General features: G+C 45.5%; 1 protein-coding gene across 1 annotated transcript in view; it reads right to left on the reverse strand.

Annotated features, from left to right (window-relative positions):
- The window catches only part of NDUFB11 (NADH:ubiquinone oxidoreductase subunit B11), a 477,292-nt gene that overhangs the window by 130,986 nt on the left and 325,720 nt on the right, over nt 1–20,586 (reverse strand). The gene's annotated exons all lie outside the window — the stretch shown is intronic.

A 20,586-nucleotide genomic window follows, 5' to 3' on the forward strand; every position in this document is an offset into this window, starting at 1 on the left:
ACCAAATGAACATTATTTACTTAATATGTTTCTTTAAATTGGTGCACATTTTATTCATTTATTTATTTATTTATTTATTTATTTATTTAAGATGGAGTCTCAGTCTGTAACCCAGGCTGGAGTGCAGTGGTGTGATCTTGGCTCACTGCAACCTCCACCTGCCAGGTTCAAGTGATTCTCCTGCCTCAGCCTCCCGAGTAGCTGGGACTACTGGCGCCCGCCACCACGCCCGGCTAATTTTTTGTGTTTTTAGTAGAGATGGGGTTTCACCATGTTAGCCAGGATGGTCTCGATCTCCTGACCTCGTGATCTGCCCGCCTCGGCCTCCCAAAGTACTGGAATTACAAGCGTGAGCCACCGCGCCCGGCCTATTTATTTTTGAGGCAGGGTCTTACTTACTCTATTGCCCAGGCTGGAGTGCAGTGGTGCGATCTCGGCTTACTGCAACCTCCACCTCCCAGGTTCAAGTGATTCTCCTGCCTCAGTCCCCTGAGTAGCTGAGATTACAGGCACCCGCCACCATGCCCGGCTAATTTTTGTATTTTTGGTAGAGATGGGGTTTCACCATGTTGGCCAGGCTGGTCTCAAACTCCTGACCTCAGGTGATCCACTGGCCTCGGCCTCTCATAGTGCTAGGATTAAAGGTGTGAGCCATCACTCCTGGCCCACATTTTAAAACGTAAGTAAAAATGCATTTATTTGTCTCTGATGGAGTTAATGGGCACAGCAGGAGACAGATGGTACCTTCCCCAGTTTCTTTCAGCCTCCATGGTGTATATCTTTTTTTTTTTTTAAGAGACAGGAGCCAAGCAAGGTAGCTTACATCTGCATTTCCAACATTTTGGGAGGCTGAGACAGGAGGATGACTTGAGGCCCAGAGTTTGAGACCAGCCTGCACAACTTAGTGAGTCCCCTGTCTCTACAAGGAAGGTGTGGTGGCTCTCACGTGCAGTCTCAGCTACTCAGGGAGGCTAAGGTGGGAGGATCACTTGAGCCCAGGAGTTCAAGCCTGCAGTGAGCTATGATTGCATCACTGCACTCCAGCCCGGACCAGAGATTGAGACCTTGACTCTTAAAAAGACAGAGAGATGCCGGGCATGCGTGGTGGCTCACACCTGTAATCCCAGCACTTTGGGAGGCCTAGGTGGGCGGATCACAAGGTCAGGAGTTCAAGACCAGCCTGGCCAACATAGTGAAACTCCATCTCTACTAAAAATACAAAAAATTAGCCGGGCGTGGTGGCCGGCACCTGTAATCCTAGCTACTCGGGAGGTTGAGGCAGGAGAAACGCTTGAACCCGGGAGGCAGAGGTTGCACTGAGCTGAGATTGTGCCACTGCATGCCAGCCCCTGTGACAGTGTGAGACTCCGTCTCAAAAAAAAAAAAAGGGAGAGAGAGTCTCACTGTCATCCAGGCTGGAGTGCAGTGGTGCAATCATAGCTCACTGAAGCTTCAAACTCCTGGGCTCAAGGGATCCTCCTGCCTCAGCCTCCTGGGTAGCTGGGATTACAGGCATGAGCCACCATGCCTGGCCCAGCACATCTTTGGACAACAGAAGAGCAGATTTCAGGCCCAGAGCTTCCACCAAACAGTAGTATTCAGCTAAAATTCAGTAACTTTTGTTTTTGTAGTACTGACCCCAGTATAGAAAGGAAAAACAAAAAAACAAAAAACAAACAAAGAAACCAATAACTTGGAAAAACATTTTGTGATTACACAAACATTCTCTTTTAAGGACATAAATTATGAAATAAAGTTAATTTTCTTTAAAAAGATATAAGTTAACATGTTAGACATCAGCATATTGCTATCACTTTAATTTAATCAAAGTGATTCAGTTATTGGAGGGATATTTTCAAACAGCCACATTGCAACTCAGAAAAGAAACTAAAGCCAGGTCAAGAAGGCAGAGCTTTCTAGTATTTTACTTCTCATGCAAATACTGAGACTATGTTTGTTATGTAACTCACTATAAGTAGCCATGTAACTTGTAGTTCAATAAGTGTGATTAATGTGTATAATCAAAAACTGCAAAGAAAATAAATATTTGATTCTCTTACTAATATCCTTCTACAAACCCAGAGAGACATCTGAATATGCAACATGCAATGGTGGGGTGATGGCCTCAGAACAGAGATCAGGAGTGAGAGGGTGGCCAGCCATAGAAGCGAAATCATTACAAACACTGGCACAGTGGCACACAGGCAAGTGATGCCCTTCTCGTGTGAGTACCGAGAGAAAGACTATCACTTGCATGCTAGTATTGCACCCTCAAAACTACCAGCGCTATAGACTAGCATTTGCCACATTCCCAGAGCACCCCAGATAGTCACATTTTTAGGGCATATGTTTTCTTTTTGTTGTTGTTGTTTTTTGTTGTTGTTGTTGTTTTGTTATTGTTGTTGTTGTTGTTGTTTTTAGACAGTTTGGCTCTGTCACCCAGGCTGGAGTGCAGTGGTGTGATCTCGGCTCACTGCAACCTCCACTTCCCAGGTTCAAGTGATTCTCCTGACTCAGCCTCCCGAGTAGCTGGGAGTACAGGCACACACCACCATGTAGGGCATATACTTTCTATAAGAGTGAAAAATTTCATCTGTTGGCCTGCCTGAAGATTTTGCTTAATGCAACATTATGTTTTAACTTTTCTTTCTTCCCTTCCCCCTTCTCCTTCCTTCCTTCCTTCCTTCCTTCCTTCCTTCCTTCTTCCTTTCTCCCTTCCTTCCTCCTTCCTTTCTCCCCTCCCCTTCCCTTCCCTTCCTTTCCTTCTCTCTCTGTCTCTGTCTTTCTTTCTTTTTGAGACAGAGGCTTGCTCTGTTGCCCAGGCTAGAGTGCAGTGATGTGATCTCAGCTCACTGCAGCCTCAACCTCCCTGGCTTAAGTGATCCTCCCAGCTCAGCCTCCCAAGTTGCTAAGACCACAGGCACGCGCCACCACACCCAGCAATTTTTTTTTTTTTTTTTTTTTTGTATTTTTTTGTAGAGAGAGGTTTTCACTATGTTGTCCAGGCTGGTCTCAAACTCCTGGCCTCAAGCGATCTGCCTGCCTCAGTCTCCCAAAGTGTTGGGATTACAGGCTTTTTTAACTTTTCAAAGGGGAAAAGAATTGCAAACTAAAGACTGAGAGCATATTCTTTGTTGTAGGTGTACGTGTTTGCTCACAGCTTGTGTAAGGAGCCCAATTTTTGGTGGAAGAAAGGGAAACTGTCAGTCTCAACTGCACAAGTGAGATATTGGATAAGTCACTTCACAGTTCGGTATTTCTGTTTCCTGACCTGTATGACAGATACAAGACTGTGTACCCATTTGGTTTAGTTTGGTTTTGGGCTTAACTAATCTCCAAATACCCTTTTTACTGTGAAATGTCTGTGATCTGCATTCTTAGGTTACACTGATTACTAATTTCTTTGCACTGCAGTTTTGTTTTTTTTTCCTAGTAAAAGTACAGTTATGGTTTCTTGTCTTCCTTTTTAGAATATCTTTTTTTTTTTTTTTTTTTTTTTTTTTTTTTTTTTTTTTTTTTTTGAGACGGAGTCTCACGCTGTTGCCCAGGCTGGAGTGCAGTGGCGCGATCTCGGCTCACTGCAAGCTCCGCCTCCCGGGTTCCCGCCATTCTCCTGCCTCAGCCTCCTGAGTAGCTGGGACTACAGGCGCCCACCACCGCGCCCGGCTAATTTTTTTGTATTTTTAGTAGAGACGGGGTTTCACTGTGGTCTCGATCTCCTGACCTTGTGATCCGCCCGCCTCGGCCTCCCAAAGTGCTGGGATTACAGGCTTGAGCCACCGCGCCCCGGCCTAGAATATCTTAAGTAACCCCCCACATCCAAGTTTCCAGTAGGTTTCCAGTCCTAATATGGTTCATAGTTCCATAGTGCTCAAGGGTATTGATGTATTAGGGCAATGTGACCCAGGAAACTGCTGCGGAAAATTGTAAGGTGAGGTGACATTAGAAAGATGTTTCATCAAAATGTCAAAGTGTGCGAGAGTGTATCCTCCCTCGCATTTCTGCACATTTGTGTCAAGTGGTCAAGCAGTTCCTAAGCAACGGTGCGGAGGTGGTTGCTAGGCTGGTTTGTCACGTGTCCACGGATTCAGCCGCTAAAGAAATGGTGGGCCCAACTGCATTCAGACAGTTTATTGTTTAAAGAGACAGTAAGACCATCAAGGTGTCAGCTCCAACATCCCTAGTCCCACAGGATGACACTGAACCAGAGGGGCCAGGTGACATTGAAGGGCCAACTCAAAAACGACCACAAGCAGTTTTGTAATAGACTTACACAGAAGCCTGCAGCTGAAATATAAGTCTGGGCAAAGTAAAAAGCCCGATACCACACCAGAGCCAGGGAGGCTGATGAGAAACTGTCTCATGGTGGCTCCTCAGCAGGCTGCTTGTCTTGCCCAGTTCCAGGAAAAAAATCACAGGACGTTCTGCCAAGACTCAAGTCTTCAGGCAAGCCTTTGCCTTTTGCCCACGTGGAGATGTGCAGGGTCTCCATGGCATCATGGCAGAGCTGGTCCCTACAACTGCACTGCCTGGCCTTTTGGGTAACCAGCTAAGAATTTGTTTTCAAGAAGCACAGGCCAGGTCGGGTGCAGTGGCTCACACCTGTAATCCCAGCACTTTGAGAGGCTGAGGTGGGTGGATCACCTGAGCTCAGCAGTTTGAGACCAGCCTGGCCAACATGGTGAAACTCCATCTCTACTAAAAATACAGAACATTAGCCAGGCGTGGTGGCGGACGCCTATAATCCCAGCTACTTGGGAGGCCGAGGCAGGAGAATTGCTTGAACCCAGGAGGCAGAAGTTGCAGTGAGCCGAGATCACACCACGGCACTCCAACCTGGGCAACAAGAACAAAACTCTGCCTCAAAAAAAAAAAAAATTCAGCAGGCATGCTGGCGCACGCCTGTAGTCCTAGCTACTTGGGTGGCTGAGGCAGGAGAATCACTTGAACCCAGGAAGCAGAGGTTGCAGTGAGCCGAGATGGTGCGACTGCACTACAGCCTGGATGACAGAGCAAGATTCTGTCTCAAAAAAAAAAAAAAAAGAAAGAAAAGAAAAGAAAAGAAAAGCACAGGCCACTCTATCAGATGTCCCAATTAATTGTACTGTGACAGGGGCATGGATGAAATCCTTTTTATTGGTATTAAGTGACATCAGATAAGAATAACTGTGGCTATGATCAAGTAGAATGATTAGATCCACCTGGAGAATAGACCACAGTCAGGTTCCTGGTCAAAGCCAAGCCAGCTAAGTTGGTCATTAATCCAGGTGCAGCAAGAGGTGTCAGCAACTGCACACAGCCAGCTCTGACTGCCGGCAGGAAATCCAGGGCAATATGACTGCTCCTCACCACTCATGTTGGAGAGCTTAGTCTGGTCTGTGTGTGCAAGCAAGGATAGGCCTGATGTCCATGAAAGAAGAGGTCCCCTATTGGGGCATGAACTGTAGCTAGAGTTTAAGACCCTGGTTTTTTTTTTTTTTTTTTTTTTGGCTTTTTTTTTTGGGGTGGGGTGGGGGTGGAGTCTCACTCTGTCACCCAGGCTGGAGTGCAGTGGTGCAATCTCAGCTCACTGCAGCCTGTGTCTCCTGGGTTCCAGTGATTCTCCTGCTTCTGCCTCCCAAATAGCTGCAATTACAGCCACCCGACACCACGGCCAGCAATTTTTTTTTTTTTTTTTTTTTTTTTTTTGAGACGGAGTTTTGCTCTTGTTGCTCAGGCTGGAGTGCAATGGCATAATCTTGGCTCACTGCAACCTCCGCCTCCTGGGTTCAAGAGATTCTCCTGCCTCAGCCTCCCAAGTAGCTAGGATTACAGGCATCCATCACCATGCCCAGCTAATTTTTTTGTATTTTTAGTAGAGACAGGGTTTCACCATGTTGACGAGGCTGGTCGAGAACTCCTAACCTCAGGTGATCCATGCACCTCGGCCTCCCAAAGTGCTGGGATTACAGGCATGAGCCACCATGCCCAACCAATTTTTGTATTTTTAGTAGAGATGGGTTTTTGCCATGTTGGCCAGTCTGGTCCTGAACTTCTCACCTCAAGCGATCTACCCTCTTCAGCCTCCCAAAGTGCTGGGATTACAGGCATGAGCCACCTTACCGGGCCTTTTTTTTTTTTTTTTTTTTTTTTTTTTTTTTTTTTTTTTTTTTGAGACAGGGTCTTGGTCTGTCACCCAGGCTGGAGTACAGTGGCATGATAGCTCACTGCAGCCTCTGTAAGAATTAAAGAGGAGAGAAACACGAAGGGTGGCTAGACAGTCAACAGATTTATTTTAAACCTGGGAGGGACTTCTGACCCTTTTGAGTTAGGTCAGAGCCACACTCTCTTACAGACTAAGAGTTTTCAAAGATTTAAGGTGGGAGAGTTTATCAGAGGCTTGGACTGCTTCTGTGTCTCTGTGTTGTGCTTATCTGGGAAGGAGAGTTGTGTGTCTGTTCCAATACATCTTTCTGCAGCTGCAGGCATCCTGAGTCTGTCTTTAGCTTCCCTATCTTAGTGAACCTGAAGGGAAAGGAATGTGCTTATTAAGGCCCCAGTTTTACTGGGGCCCCTTGTATGAGGGTGAAGTTCGGCAGTTATCCAAGAGACTTTCTTCCTGCCTCCCTCTGTGCCTGTGCTGTCTTATCTGTGTTTTACTGTCTGCTCTTTTCTGGCTGCTTATAGTTAGAATAAAAGTGATTTCCTTGAAATTCATGAGGCTAGAAAGGGAGCTGGAACTTAAAGTGGCAGTGTTTGTCGGAGGTGACGGTGCTCCTGCTCTGTCATTGCAGACCCTATAGTTATAAGAGGATGAGGGGGCGACGTGTTCTTTCTGGCTACTTCCTGCTGACAGGGGGGCGGAGAGTTTCTTGGTCTCAGATTGACTGCAGGAGTAACACCATCTGTAAATGTTTATGGGTGGTTGCAAAATGGCCATGATTCTGTCAGTTAAAAATTTTTGAAAAAGGTTAATTAGGCAGGATTAAAACATTAGTCCTTGGCATATTACTAGGAGAGGACCCAGGAATGGGATGACTCATGCTATGATTTTATTTTTAAACCAATAATTTATTTGGTTGTTTTGGTATTCCCTTAGCTTTTTAGCCCCTCTTTTTAGTTTTTCAGCAGCATTTCTTACTAGGCCCGATTGGTTGAGATAGAAACAACATTTCTTACCCAATGAGAGACAGAGGCCCCCTTTTTCAGCCGTTATAAGATTTAATCCCTGTTTGTTTTGGAGGACTACTCCAGCCAAGGAGTCTAGTTGGTCGTGGACTCTTATAAAGCTTCAAGCTATATCTTCTAAAGAGCCCTGTAGTTTTGTTGAAAGTGCCTTAAAGTATGTTAAGGAGGTGGCTAATCCGCTTGCTCCCAATCCAAGTCCAGAGGCTATACCTAAGGCGGCCATTAAAGGAATGACGTGGATGGCCCTTCTTTTTCTAACGTATTGGACGGGTGGGATGGGCAAAGGCTGATTAGGAGGAACTAGTCCAATGGAGGGAGATAGATAAACTAGGGTACAGGTTCCAGTCCAGCTGGTGGGGAGACAAAGATAGGTGTTGCTGCCACACAAAAAGAATAAGACTTTGTTGGCCGGGTACGGTGGCTCAAGCCTGTAATCCCAGCACTTTGGGAGGCTGAGACGGGCGGATCACGAGGTCAGGAGATCGAGACCATCCTGGCTAACGTGGTGAAACCCCGTGTCTACTAAAAAAAAATACAAAACACTAGCTGGGCGAGGTGGCGGGCGCCTATAGTCCCAGCTACTCGGGAGGCTGAGGCAGGAGAAGGGTGTATACCCAGGAGGCGGAGCTTGCAGTGAGCTGAGATCCGGCCAATGCACTCCAGCCTGGGCGACAGAGCGAGACTCCGTCTCAAAAAAAAAAAAAAAAAAAAAGACTTTGTTGTAAACACAGGCAGAAATATGGGAAGAGAACAAGTGAATTAAAGATGGGGTGTTTTGTTGTTGTCTTTCTGTTTGTTTTGTTTTGTTTTGTTTTTTTCCTGTGGCTCATTACTCCAGACTGACAAAGAGGAGGCCAGGGAGACACCTACTATAGTAGAGATATAAGAAGAGTTACTTTTTACACATTTAATGTGGTCGGATGTTGCGCCATTAATATTGAGCCATGGAAAAAGGTGGGCATTAGGGACATCACAGATTAGGCCAGAGGCTTGGTTAAGGGAGAGGCTGTGAAACTAGCCGGTTGCAGAAATGTTCCCATTTGCTTCCAGTGACACTTGGTAGTTAATTTGATTAGTTTGGTGGTCAGACGGGTGTTTAACAACGATAGTGCGGTTGCATTGGTTAAATGTTAATGAACCTACAGGGATATTTCCCTTAGAGGCCGAAAAGTAAAGTGAGGCTTGTTGAAAAAGGGGAGTGTGTTTAGTTATAGGCCCTTCAATGGGAGGGCCTTGGGGCTTAAGTCATTGTAGGGAGTTGTAGTAGGTCTGAAATAATTTGTTAGCTTGATTGGCCCTGAAAGTGGGATAACTGCCGATTAGAGTGTCTTTTTTAAAAAGGGAAACTCCTTTTTGGAGTTTATAAATTAGGGTTATATTTCCAGTTAAAATGTCATGAAGGAGTGCAGAAAGGGCTGAGTAAGCTGAGGAAGACAGTGATAAACACATCCAGCATTCTGAAGCAAGGGAAGAGTTAGCTGACAGTAAGAGGGATTGTGTAAGGTTTATAGAGCGTTTGAGCTTGAGAGCAGTGAGGAGCGGTTGTATTGGTGAGATTTATGTACTTAGGGAATTTATATTAAAAGAAGCAAGCAAAAAGAGAAAAAGATTATTTGGGTAGCAGTAAAGTCCTGGAAAGTTCCTTGAAGCCATAGGTCCCATAAAATAGTAAGGAGCTGATCAGGATGTGCAATGGGAGCTTCGTAAGGGTACCACTGAAGGTCTGTAGCAAGGCAGATTAGGAAGCGATGAAAGTTTGGAAGAGAAAGAGACATAAGCGGCTTATGTGGAGTTTTCCTTTTTTTCCTCTGGGATTCGGGTGAGGCAAAGGGAAGCGGGTCCTGTGGAGACACAAGAAAAGTCTGAAGGAGTTTTAGATTCAGTTGTTTGAGCATGTGGTGAAGGGAAGTTTATTTTTTTTGAGAGAAGTATAATGAATCCAGTTAGGGAGCCCCTGGAGTTTTGCTGCTGTAGGTGTGGTGAGGATGATCTGGTAAGGTCCCTTCCATTTAGACCTAAGGGGGGATTTGGGGATAGGACTGGGAATTTTTATGAGAACCCAGACAGGTTGTGGCAGGTATTTGTCAGCATATTCCCAAATAAAATGGCGGACAGTAAGTAGAAGAGGGCAAACGGGAGGAGTTGGTTGAGGTGGTGCTTGGCCGTGAGGTGGAACAAAGGGGCCGAGTGGTCTCCCACACATGAGCTCAAACGGGCTGAGCGTTAAGGGTTTACATGAGAGTGCCTGAATTTTTAGGAGGGCCAAAGGTAAAAGTGAAACCGAAGGTAAAAATGTAACCCAGTCTTTATGTGTTTGGAGTGAGTGAGTAGCTGGTGAGGTGTTTTTTGAATGCCATTCATTTTTTCAACCTTCCCTGAAAATTGAGGTCGATAGGGGATGTGTAGCTTCCAGGTGATTTGTAGAGCTTGTGCAAGTGTTGGAGTAATTTGAGAAATGAATTCAGGACCATTGCTGGATTGAAAAGAATGAGGCACCCCAAACCTGGGGATGATTTCTGTTATTAATTTGGAGGTGACAGTAAAAGCTCGTTTGTTGGTTGTGGGAAAAGCCTTGACCCATCCCAAAACGGTATCGACCAGAACTAAAAGAAATTTAACCTTTTTTACTGGGGGCACATGGGTAAAATCAATTTGCTAATCCTGTCCTAGAAGGTGTTCCCTAGCCTGATGGGTTGGGAAAGAAGGGGGTTTAGTGTTGGAATGCGGTGAAGTATTCTGGCAAATAGAGAATTGATGGGAAATGGCTTTTAACTGTTCCTTTATATCTGGGGCTATGTGTATATGGGAACTTAAGAAATGTAGAGGGGAATGGCTGGTGTGGAAGAGGTTGTGAATGTCCCGTAAAAGAGTTGTTTATTCAGGGTCAGGTAGGACTAATTTGTTTTCTATGAACCAGTGTGGGGGGCTGAATTGTGCCCCCACCGTGATTAGTTGTTGTGTTGGTGTTTTGCATAAAAGGAGGGGATATGTTGTATGAGGGGAAATAGGTACTGGGGAACTGGATGAGTGGTTGAGGCTTGTTTTGCCCAACAGTCAGCTTTACAGTTTCCTAAAGAAATGTAGCTGTTATTTGATTGATGTCCTTTGCAATGGATAACTGCAAACTTTTCTGGGAGTAAAGTTGCCTTTAGCAAATGATGGATTGATTTTTCACGAGTTATTAGAGTTTCTTTAGCCATGAGATAGCCCCACTTGCTCCAAATTTGGTCATTGGAATGGATGATGTTATAGGCATATTTAGAATCGGTGTATATATTAACTTGTATGCTCTTTGCTAGGGTTAATTCTTTTATTAGGGCAATTAATTCTGCTTGCTGGGAGGATGTGCCCAAAGGCAAAGGGGCAGCCTTTACAATGCTTCTAGGTGGGAGAGAGTGGGTATTATTATGATATTCCTCAATGATGGCATATCCTGCTTGGAGGGTAGGGTTTTTTGATGTGCTGCCATCTATAATCCAATCTGGGGCTCCCTTTATGTGAGTGGAAGTAAGGTGGTGAAACATGGTGAGCAAACTTTCAATTAGATTAGAGCATGAGTGTTGGTCGGGGTCCAAAGTCGGTGTTGAAGGTAAAAGAGTGGTGGGATTTGGGGGGGAGCATTTATGAATGGAGATAGAGGGTTGAAGGAGAGTTGAATGTAGGACTTGCAAGTGAGAGGATGAAATTGAGGTGAGCGCCTTACGGCTGAGCATATCTTGTAGACTGTGAGAAGAAAATACCTGAAGGGGTTCGTAGAACGTGGGTTTTTGTGCCTCAGGGATGATAAGAGAGGCTGTAGACAAAATTTCTAAGCAAAGGGGCCAGGTTTTATAAATGGGGTCTAGTTGTTTTGAAAAATATGCCACTGGTTGGAGAGAATATCCCATAGGTTGGACTAATAGTCCAAGGGCCTGATTATGAGAACTGTGTATATATAGGTGAAAGGGCTTCAGGGGGTTTGGAAGGTCTAAAGCAGGGGCCTGTAATAAGGCACGTTTTAGGTGACAGAAAGCATGAAAAAGGTCTGGGGTGGAAATGAGTGGTTGGTCAAGATTTCCTTTTGTGTGTTCATAAAAGGGTTTAGCAATAATGGCAAAATTTGCTATCCATAATCAGAAATATCCCACTAATCCAAGGAAAGAAAGTAAGTCCCTTTTTGTTTTGGGAGATGGGATTTGTTGAATGCCTTGCTTTTGTGACAGTGGAATTTCTTGGGTATTCGGAGTTATGATTAGTCCTAAATGTGAAACTTTTGGGGAGATCAATTGGGTCTTCCCTTTTGATACCTGGTACCTGCATTCAGCCAAAAAATTTAAAAGCCTGGTAATGTGTTGAATGCAATGTTCTAAAGAGGGGCTGCAAAGAAGTAAGTTGCCCATATATTGAAGCAAAATGCTAGGCTATAGAGATAGCTGGCAAAGATCCAATTGAAGTACCTGACTGAAATAGTGAGGGCTTTCCCTAAACACCTGAGGGAGGACAGTCCATGTGAGTTGTTGGGAGCAGCCTGTGTCAGGGTTAGTCCAAGTGAAAGCAAAAAGGTTTTGAGTGGAGGGATAGTTTAAAAAAAAAAAAAAAAAAAAAAAGCATCTTTGAGGTTTAATACAGAGAAATGGCTAGTGTTGGGAGGAATTCGTGGTAGGAGGGTGAAGGGGTTTGGGACAACAGGATAAACAGGAACAACAGCAGAGCTGATTTGTTGCAAATCCTGAACCAGTCTATAAGAGCCATCCGGTTTTTTAATTGGGAGAACCGGAGGTATTGTGGAGAGAACAGGTGGGGATTAAAATATTGGCAGCCAAAAGTCAGGAGATGATGGGTTTGAGTTCCCGCAATCCACTAAGGTTGAGGGGGTATTGTGGGACCACTATATGGCGCTTAGGATCCTTCAGTGAAATTTGAATTGGAGAATAGTGGGTAGCTATTATGAGGGAGTTAGTGTTTCATACCATGGAATTTACATGGCAAAGGAATTTGGGGTTTAAGTCTATTTGATGTTGAGTGTCTGAGGAGGGGTTCTGTTCTTGATGTAATAACAAATAAGGGTGGCTTTGGTGTAGGGCTGATAAATGGATGATTCTCCCTAATTTCTGTAGGATGTCCCTTCCTAGTAAAGGAGTGGGACAATGAGGGATGACCAAGAAAGAGTGAGTGAAGGTGACACCCTGAAATGAGCAGTATAGAGGTGGCGTTTTGTGTGGGTTTTTTTTTGTGTGTGCCCTTCATGGCAACAACAGAAATGGATGAGTGTTTTCATGGGCCTTGATACTCAGTTAACATCGAAAGACTCGCCCCGGTATCCAAAAGAAAGGAAATAATCTTACCGGACACCGTCCTAATTACCCTGAGTTCCGTGGACTCACTAGGCGTGGAGGCGAAGGATCCCGGTCACTTTCAGTCTTCTGTTGTCAGCACCAGCAGTGAAGAGATTTCCTCCTGTGATGGTCAGGGGGCTTTATTATGAGCCGCACCCAAACGGGGAGGGTGTCCCTGTTGGGGGCAGTCCACTTTCCAGTGTCCCCAAAGACCACAAGCTGGACACGGTCTGGTGGAGGTCCGGTAGTTAGGACAAGCCTTTGCCCAGTGTCCAGAGTTGCCACATTGGAAACAGACTCCCAGAGGCGTCGGGGAGTTTTATTTTGGGTCATTGGGAGGCTTTTGTGTAACTGACTTTTGGATAGCAGAGGCGAGCATCTGGGTTTTTAATGAGAGATGTTTGTCTTTTTGAATTTTTTGTTCCTCCCCTCTGTTGTTAAAGACATGGAAGGCTACATTTGGGAGGTCCTGCCAGGATGTCTGGGGACCCTCCTTTAAGTTTTACAATTTTTTCCAGATATCTGGGGCAGACTGGGAAACAAATTGGAGGTGGAGAAAAGTTTGACCTTCTCTAGATTCTGGGTCCAAATTGGTATATTTTAGCATAGCTTCAGTGAGGCGTGATAAGAAAAGGGCAGAATTTTCTTGGGGGTCTTGTGTAATTTCTCTAAGTTTCTCATAATTAACTGCCTTATGGGCATTTTTGTCCATACCCACAAGGAGACAGAAAATCATGTGGTCTCTTCATCTGATGCCATTGTCTCCCTATTGGTAAGTCCAATCTGAGTCTCTACGGGGGACTGCATCATTAGCCACTGGATTTTGTATAGGCACTTGATTATGGAGTTCATCTGCGTGGGCTTCAGCTGAATGTCAGATGAGCTCTTTTTCATCAGGAGTGAGGGTGGAGGTTAGAATTATATAAAAGTCGTGCCAAGTTAAATTAAAGGATTGAGTTATGTGCAGGAATTTATTGTGATAATGAGATGGATTTTCAGAGAAAGATCCCAGATGCTGTTCAATTTGCGGCAGATTAGACATGGAGAAAGGAACATGAACGCAAGTAATGCCTTTAACTCTAGCCACTTCCCGGAGAAGGAAAATGACAGAGGTGGTTTGACTGGATGGAGTAGTTTTTGAACGGGTTACAGGTGGAGAAGGAGGAGGGGCAGGGTTAAGGGCTGCCGGGGTGGAGGGTTCGGACAGGCGAGGAGCAGGTGCAGGGGGTTGAGAATATGGAGGGGGTTCATTTGCAGGGTCAAAAGGAGCTTCAGAAGAAGGGGTTCCAGGGGAAGGAGAGACCTGGGGAGGGTTTTCATTAAGAAGAAGGATTTCATGAGGGGTGAAAGCTTGACATAGGGAGGGTCGGGATCTAAGGTAGAAAAAAGCCTGAATATAGAGAATCTCTTGCCATTTGCCATTCCTGGTTATAAAGTTGTCAAGATCCCTGAGAATTTGAAAGTTAAAGGTGCCATTTTTGGGCCATCGTCTGTTGTTATTTAATCTGTATTGGGGCCAAGCCGTGTTGCAGGAGAAAATTAGACGCTTTGGCTTTAGGGTCCCCTGTAAGCCAAATTTGGTGAGGTTGTGAAGGAGACAGCCCAGTGGGGAGGACATAGGAATGTGGGATTGTTTGGCACCCATGTGAACTGATAAGAGGAAGCCAAGGGTGTCTGTTTTGTTTTAGGCATCCCCAGACAAAAGACAGAGACCCAGAATCTTCTTTCCAAAAGAGGATAGTTAAGCTAAGAAGAAACTGGGCTTCCCCAGGATTTCCTCTAGCTTAGTCCTGTTGGTCCTCTGAGGACCTGGATAGCAGGCTGGACTTTTTCTGGTACTGGGAGAAAGCCAGGAGAAGGCAGATCTTACCAGTCAGCTGAATTAGTGTCCGATGTTGGATGTTCCGGTTGGAATCAGCAAGGGGCCTCCCAGACTGGAGCCACACAAGGAAGAGAGAGAGAGAGAGCGAGAGAGCAAGAGAGCAAGAGAGAGAGAGAGAGAGGAGACAGAGAGAGAGAGAGAAAGAAGAAGGAGGAAGAAGGAGCAAGGGTTAGGGAGTGAAATACCTGTTACAGGCGGTCGGAGGTAAATTCCCGAGACCTGAGGGTTTTGAAAGCTCATGGGGGAGTAGCCCCAGCCTGAGCCTTGCAGTCCCCTTCAAGTCAGTTGTCCTCCTCATGCAAATCACTAGAAAATTGAAGTGAAAGAAAAGACTGGGAGGGTGGCCAGAGACCCTCAGGATCCATCCGGGAGTTAACTCAGGATGCACTGCCATTGCCCATTGGTTCCTGGGTTGCAAGAGAGTCTCTGCCCCCAACACCCGTCCTGGGTTTCAGATCAAATGTAAGAATTAAAGAAAGAGGAGAGAAACATGGAGGGTAGCTTGACAGTCAACAGGTTTATTTTAAACCTGGGAGGGACTTCTGGCTTCTGGTCAGAAGCTGCACTCTCTTACTTTAAGGGTTCAGGGCAGGAGAGTTTATCAGACGCTTGGACTGCTTCTGTGTCTCTTTGTTGTGCTTATCTGGGAGGGAGAGTTTTGTGTCTGTTCACATACATCTTCCTGCAGCTGCAGGCATACCCCACCCCCCCGAGTCTGCCTTTAGCTTCCCTATCTTAGTGCACCTGAAGGGAAAGGAATGTGCTTATTAAGGCCCACTGTTTTACTGGGGCCCCGTTGTACGGGGGTGAAGTTTGGCAGTTACCCAAGAGACTTTCTCCCTGCCTTCCTCTGTGCCTGAGCTGTCTTGTCTGTGTCTTACTGTCTGTTCTTTTCTGGCTGCTTGTAGTTAGAAAATAAGTGATTTCCTTGAAATGCATGAAGCTGGAAAGGCAGCTGGAATTTAAAGTGGCAGTGTTTGAGATGACGGTGCTCCTGCTCTGTCAGCCTCGACCTCCTGGGCTTAAGCAATCTTCCCACCTAAGCCTCCCAAATAGCTGAGACTACAGGCATGCAGAGCTAGTTTTGTTATTATTAATATTATTATTAACTTTTATTTTATGTTCAAGGGTAAATGTGCAGGTTTCTTATATAGGTAAACTCATGTCATGGGGGTTTGTTGTACAGATTAATTCATCACCCAGAGGCCTAGTACTTAATAGTTATTTTTTCTGATCCTCACTCTCCTCCCACCCTCCACCCTTAAGTAGGCCTCAGTGTCTATTGTTCCCTTCTTTGTGTACATGAATTCTCATCATTTAGCTCCCACTTATAAGTGAGAACATGTAGTATTAGGTTTGCTGTTCCTATGTATTATTATTTTCTTTTAGAGATGGCATCTCCCTATGCTGTCCAGGCTGGTCTTGAACTCCTGGGCTCAAGTGATCCTCCTGCCTTGGCCTCCCAAAGTGCTGTGATTGCAGGCATGAGCCACTACACCTGGCCTGAATCATTTATTAAAACAGGAATAAACCAATTGTGTGTCCCTCATAGGAAACAAACTCTTTGAGCAGAATTAAATAGCTGGAGGCCAGGTGTGGTGGCTCACGCCTATAACCCCAGCACTTTGGGAGGCTGAGGTGGGCAGATCACTTGAGGTCAGGAGTTCAAGACCAGCCCGGCCAACATGGTGAAACCCTGTCTCCACTAAAAACACAAAAATTAGCCAACTGTGGTGGCACATGCCTGTAATCCCAGCTACCCAGGAGGCTGAGGCAGGAGAATCGCTTGAGCCCAGGAGGTGGAGGTTGCAGTGAGGCAAGATCATACCACTGCACTCCAGCCTGGGTGACAGAGCAAGATTCTGTCTCAAATAAAAATAAAAATAAAAAATAAAAAAGTAAACAGCTGCAAAGCAGGCTGGAGTGCTTCTGAAGAGGACGATGAGGCTATCACTATGACCTGAATATTTGCATCCTCCTGACCCCCAAAAATTCATCTGTTGAAATCCTAACCACAAGATAATGGAATTAGGAAGTGTGGCCTTTTAGAAGGTGATTGAGTGATTAGGGACTAGTGCCCTTATGAAACAGGCCCAGGGAAGCTTGTTGGCCCCTTCCACCATGTGTGGACACAGTGAGAAGGCGCCATCTGTGAACCAGAAGGAAGGTCCACACCGGACACTGAATCTGCTGATGCCTTAGTCTTGGACTTCCCAGCCTCCAGAACTATGAGAAATCCATTTCTGTTGTTTACAAGCCACCTACTTTGTGGCAGTTGGTTACAGTAGCCCAAACAGACTGAGACAGCCCTTAGAGTCAGCAGGGCCCCACCACTATGGCCTCCTCAGAGTGCACTGGATTTTGTTAATAGGTTCGTTACCACCTCAGCAGCAGCATTTTTTTTTTTACTTAAGGTCTAGGACAAGGTTACCAAAGCATTCGGAGACAACAGGTCAGGCCAGGAGATAACTGTAAGCAAGAGCCCAAGAGAGACTAAAATGGTTCCAGCTCTACACCTCTCCTAGGCCACTCGCAAAACCCAGAACCCAGTTTCCATGAGGTGGGCATGGAAGGGACAAAGGTAGAGTGGAAAGGATTCCTTGTGTGGTTTGGGTCTCTTACAGCCAGTTTGGGCCTCTTCCTCTTCCCCTTGAATGCATAATTAAACATTTTATCCAAATGGGAAATGCTTTTTGGACAATTGCCACATTTAGAGCCTATATTGCCTGTTTTAGATATATACTTTGCTAGGAGCTAAACCTTGGTGATCCAGTTATCTTTTTTTTTTTTTTTTTTTTTGAGACAGGGTGTTGCTCTGTTGCTCAGGCTGGAGTGCAGTGGCACAATCATGGCTCACTGCAGCCTCAACCTCCGGGACTCCTGTTATCTTCCCTCCTCAGCCTCCTGAGTAGCTGGGACCACAGATGTGTGCCACCACATCCAGCTAATTAATTTTTCTTTTCTTTCCTTTCTTTCTTTCTTTTTTTTTTTTTTTTGTACAGACAAGGTCTCCCTATGTTGCCCAGGGTGGTCTCAAACTCCTGAACTCAAGTGATCCTCCTGCCTCAGCCTCCCAAAGTGCTGGGATTACAGGTGGGAGCCACCACTCACTGCCTTTTTAACTATTAATTTAGAAATAATGAGCCGGGTGCGGTGGCTCATGCCTCTAATCCCAGCACTTTGGGAGGGCAAGGCGAGTGGATCACGAGCTCTGGAGATTGAGACCATCCTGGCTAACACAGTGAAACCCCCCGTCTCTACTAAAAATACAAAAAATTAGCTGTGCGTGGTGGCAGGCGCCTGTATTCCCAGCTACTCGGGAAGCTGAGGCAGGAGAATGGCGTGAACCTGGGAGGCAGAGCTTGCAGTGAGCCGAGATCACGCCACTGCACTCCAACCTGGGCGACACAGCGAGAGTCCATTTCAAAAAAAAAAGAAATAATGATACATTCTGTTGAAGTTGGAAAAAAAAAAGTACAAAGGTTCTGTGAATAATTTATGCAATTTTTGCATAACTATAGTATAATATCAAAAGGAGGAAATTGATACTGGTACAATCCACCAATTTAATTCAAATTTCTTCAGTTTTACAAGCACTAATTTGTGTGTGTGTGTGTGTGTGTGTGTACTGCTATGCAATTGCACCACACACATAGATACACACAAATAATTCGTTACATGAATCACATGCGTAGATTCATGTAACAACCACTACCATTGAGATTCAGAATCATTCCCTCAGCACAAAGAGCTGCTGCTAGCCTTTCATAGCCCCTTTTCCCCATCCCTGTCTCCTTGACAACCACTAATCCCTTCTCCATTTCTGTAATTGTGTTATTTCAAGAATGGTACATAAATGGAATTACACAGTACAAAACCTTTGAGATTGGCTTTTTTTCACTCAGCATAATTCTTTTGAGATCCAACTAAGCTGTTGCATTTATCATATGGAGGTACCACCGTTTGTTTAACCATTCACTCACTGAGCAACATCTGGGCTAATTCCAGTTTTTGGCTGTTATGGATAAAGCTGCTAAAGCCATTCATTGTACAGGTTTCTGCGTGAACGTAAATGTTCATTTTTCTGGGATAGATGCCCAGGAATGTAATATTGGGTCATATGGTAGTTACATGTTTGGTTTTATAAGAAACTGTCAAAATATTTTCTGCCAATCTGTAGCTTGTCTTTTCACTCCCTTCAAAGAGTCTCTCTGAGGGCAAAAATTTTTGGTTTTGAAGCCCAGTTAATCACATTTTCTTTTTATGGACTGTGATTTTGCGTCATGTATGACACTTCGTCAGGCCTGAGGTCATGAGGATATTTTAGGCTGGGGGTGGTGACTCACGCCTGGAATCTCAACACTTTGGGGGTCCGAGGCGAAAGTATGGCTTGAGCTCAGGAGTTTGAGATCAGCCTGGGCAACATAGTAAGACTCTGTCTCTATAAAAAGTACCAAAGGCTGGGCGCAGTAGCTCACGCCTGTAATCCCAGCACTTTGGGAGGCCAAGGCGTGTGGATCATGAGGTCAGGAGATCGAGACCATCCTGGCTAATGCGATGAAACCCTGTCTCTACTAAAAATACAAAAAAATAAAAAATTAAAGTACCAAAAAAATGAGCTGTGCATGGTGATGCATGGAGACTGAGGTGGGAGGATCGCCTGAGCCAGGGAGGTTGAGGTTGCAGTGAGCCAAGATTGTGCCACTGCACTCCAGCCTGGGTGAGAGAGCGAGGTCCTGTTTCAAAAATAAATTAATTAAATTAAATAATAAGTGGCCGGGCGCGGTGGCTCAAGCCTGTAATCCCAGCACTTTGGGAGGCCGAGACGGGCGGATCACGAGGTCAGGAGATCGAGACCATCCTGGCTAACACGGTGAAACCCCATCTCTACTAAAAAATACAAAAAACTAGCCGGGCGAGGTGGCGGGCGCCTGTAGTCCCAGCTACTCGGGAGGCTGAGGCAGGAGAATGGCGTAAACCCGGGAGGCGGAGCTTGCAGTGAGCCGAGATCGCGCCACTGCACTCCAGCCTGGGTGACAGAGCCAGACTCCGTCTCAAAAAAAAAAAAAAAAAAAAAAAAAGAGCCGGGCGCGGTGGCTCACGCCTGTAATCCCAGCACTTTGGGAGGCCGAGACGGGCGGATCACGAGGTCAGGAGATCGAGACCATCCTGGCTAACACGGTGAAACCCCGTCTCTACTAAAAAATACAAAAAACTAGCCGGGCGCGGTGGTGGGCGCCTGTAGTCCCAGCTACTCGGGAGGCTGAGGCAGGAGAATGGCGTGAACCCGGGAGGCGGAGCTTGCAGTGAGCTGAGATCTGGCCACTGCACTCCAGCCTGGGCGACAGAGCGAGTCTCCGTCTCAAAAAAAAAAAAATAAAAATAAAAAAAAATAAAAAAAAATAAAAAATAATAGTGTACTCTATTGCAAAGGTTTCTGATCAGCTTGTGACAGGCTATTAGTGTTGTCACTTTCCTATGTTACTCTTATCTCTAAAGCAAAACCTGTTCTTAAACTAAGAATGCTTTTTCTTGTTAAAGTACTAGGACATTTCCATAAGTTCTGGGTCTTTATTCAGTTAGTTAACATTATTACCTTGTTCCCTCAACCACGAACATCTTGTGACCAAGAGTGCCCAACCCTCGGGGAATGTAACCCAGCAGGTTTGGCTTTTTCTGGCCTTTATTTTTTTTGAGACAGAGTCTCACTTCGTCATCCAGGCTGGAGTGCAGTGGTGCAATCACAGCTCACTTACAGCCTTGATCTTCTCCTGGGCTCAAACAATCCTCCTACCTCAGCCTCCTGAGTAGCTGGGACTACAGGTGCACACCATCACATCTGACTATTGTTTGCATTTTTTGCAGTGAGAGGGTTTCACTATGTTGCCCAGGCTGATCTTGAATTCCTGGCCTCAAACCATCCTCCCACCTAGGCCTCTCAAAGTGCTGGGATTACAGGCGTGAGCCACTGCACACTGCTCCTTTCTACCGTGTTGTCTTCCAATCCGTGAACATGATATGTCTCTATTTATCTGGATCTCCTCTGATTTCTTTCATTTATATTTTGTAATTTTTTTTTTTTTTTTTGAGAAGGAGTTTCACTCTGTCACCCAGGCTGGAGTGCAATGGTGAAATCTCTGCTCACTGCAACCTCCGCCTCCCAGGTTCAAACGATTCTCCTGCCTCAGCCCCCCAAGTAGCTGGGATTACAGGCATGCGCCA

The sequence above is a fragment of the Macaca thibetana genome, chromosome X (assembly GCF_024542745.1).
Source record: "Macaca thibetana thibetana isolate TM-01 chromosome X, ASM2454274v1, whole genome shotgun sequence".
NCBI classification, from domain to species: domain Eukaryota; kingdom Metazoa; phylum Chordata; class Mammalia; order Primates; family Cercopithecidae; genus Macaca; species Macaca thibetana.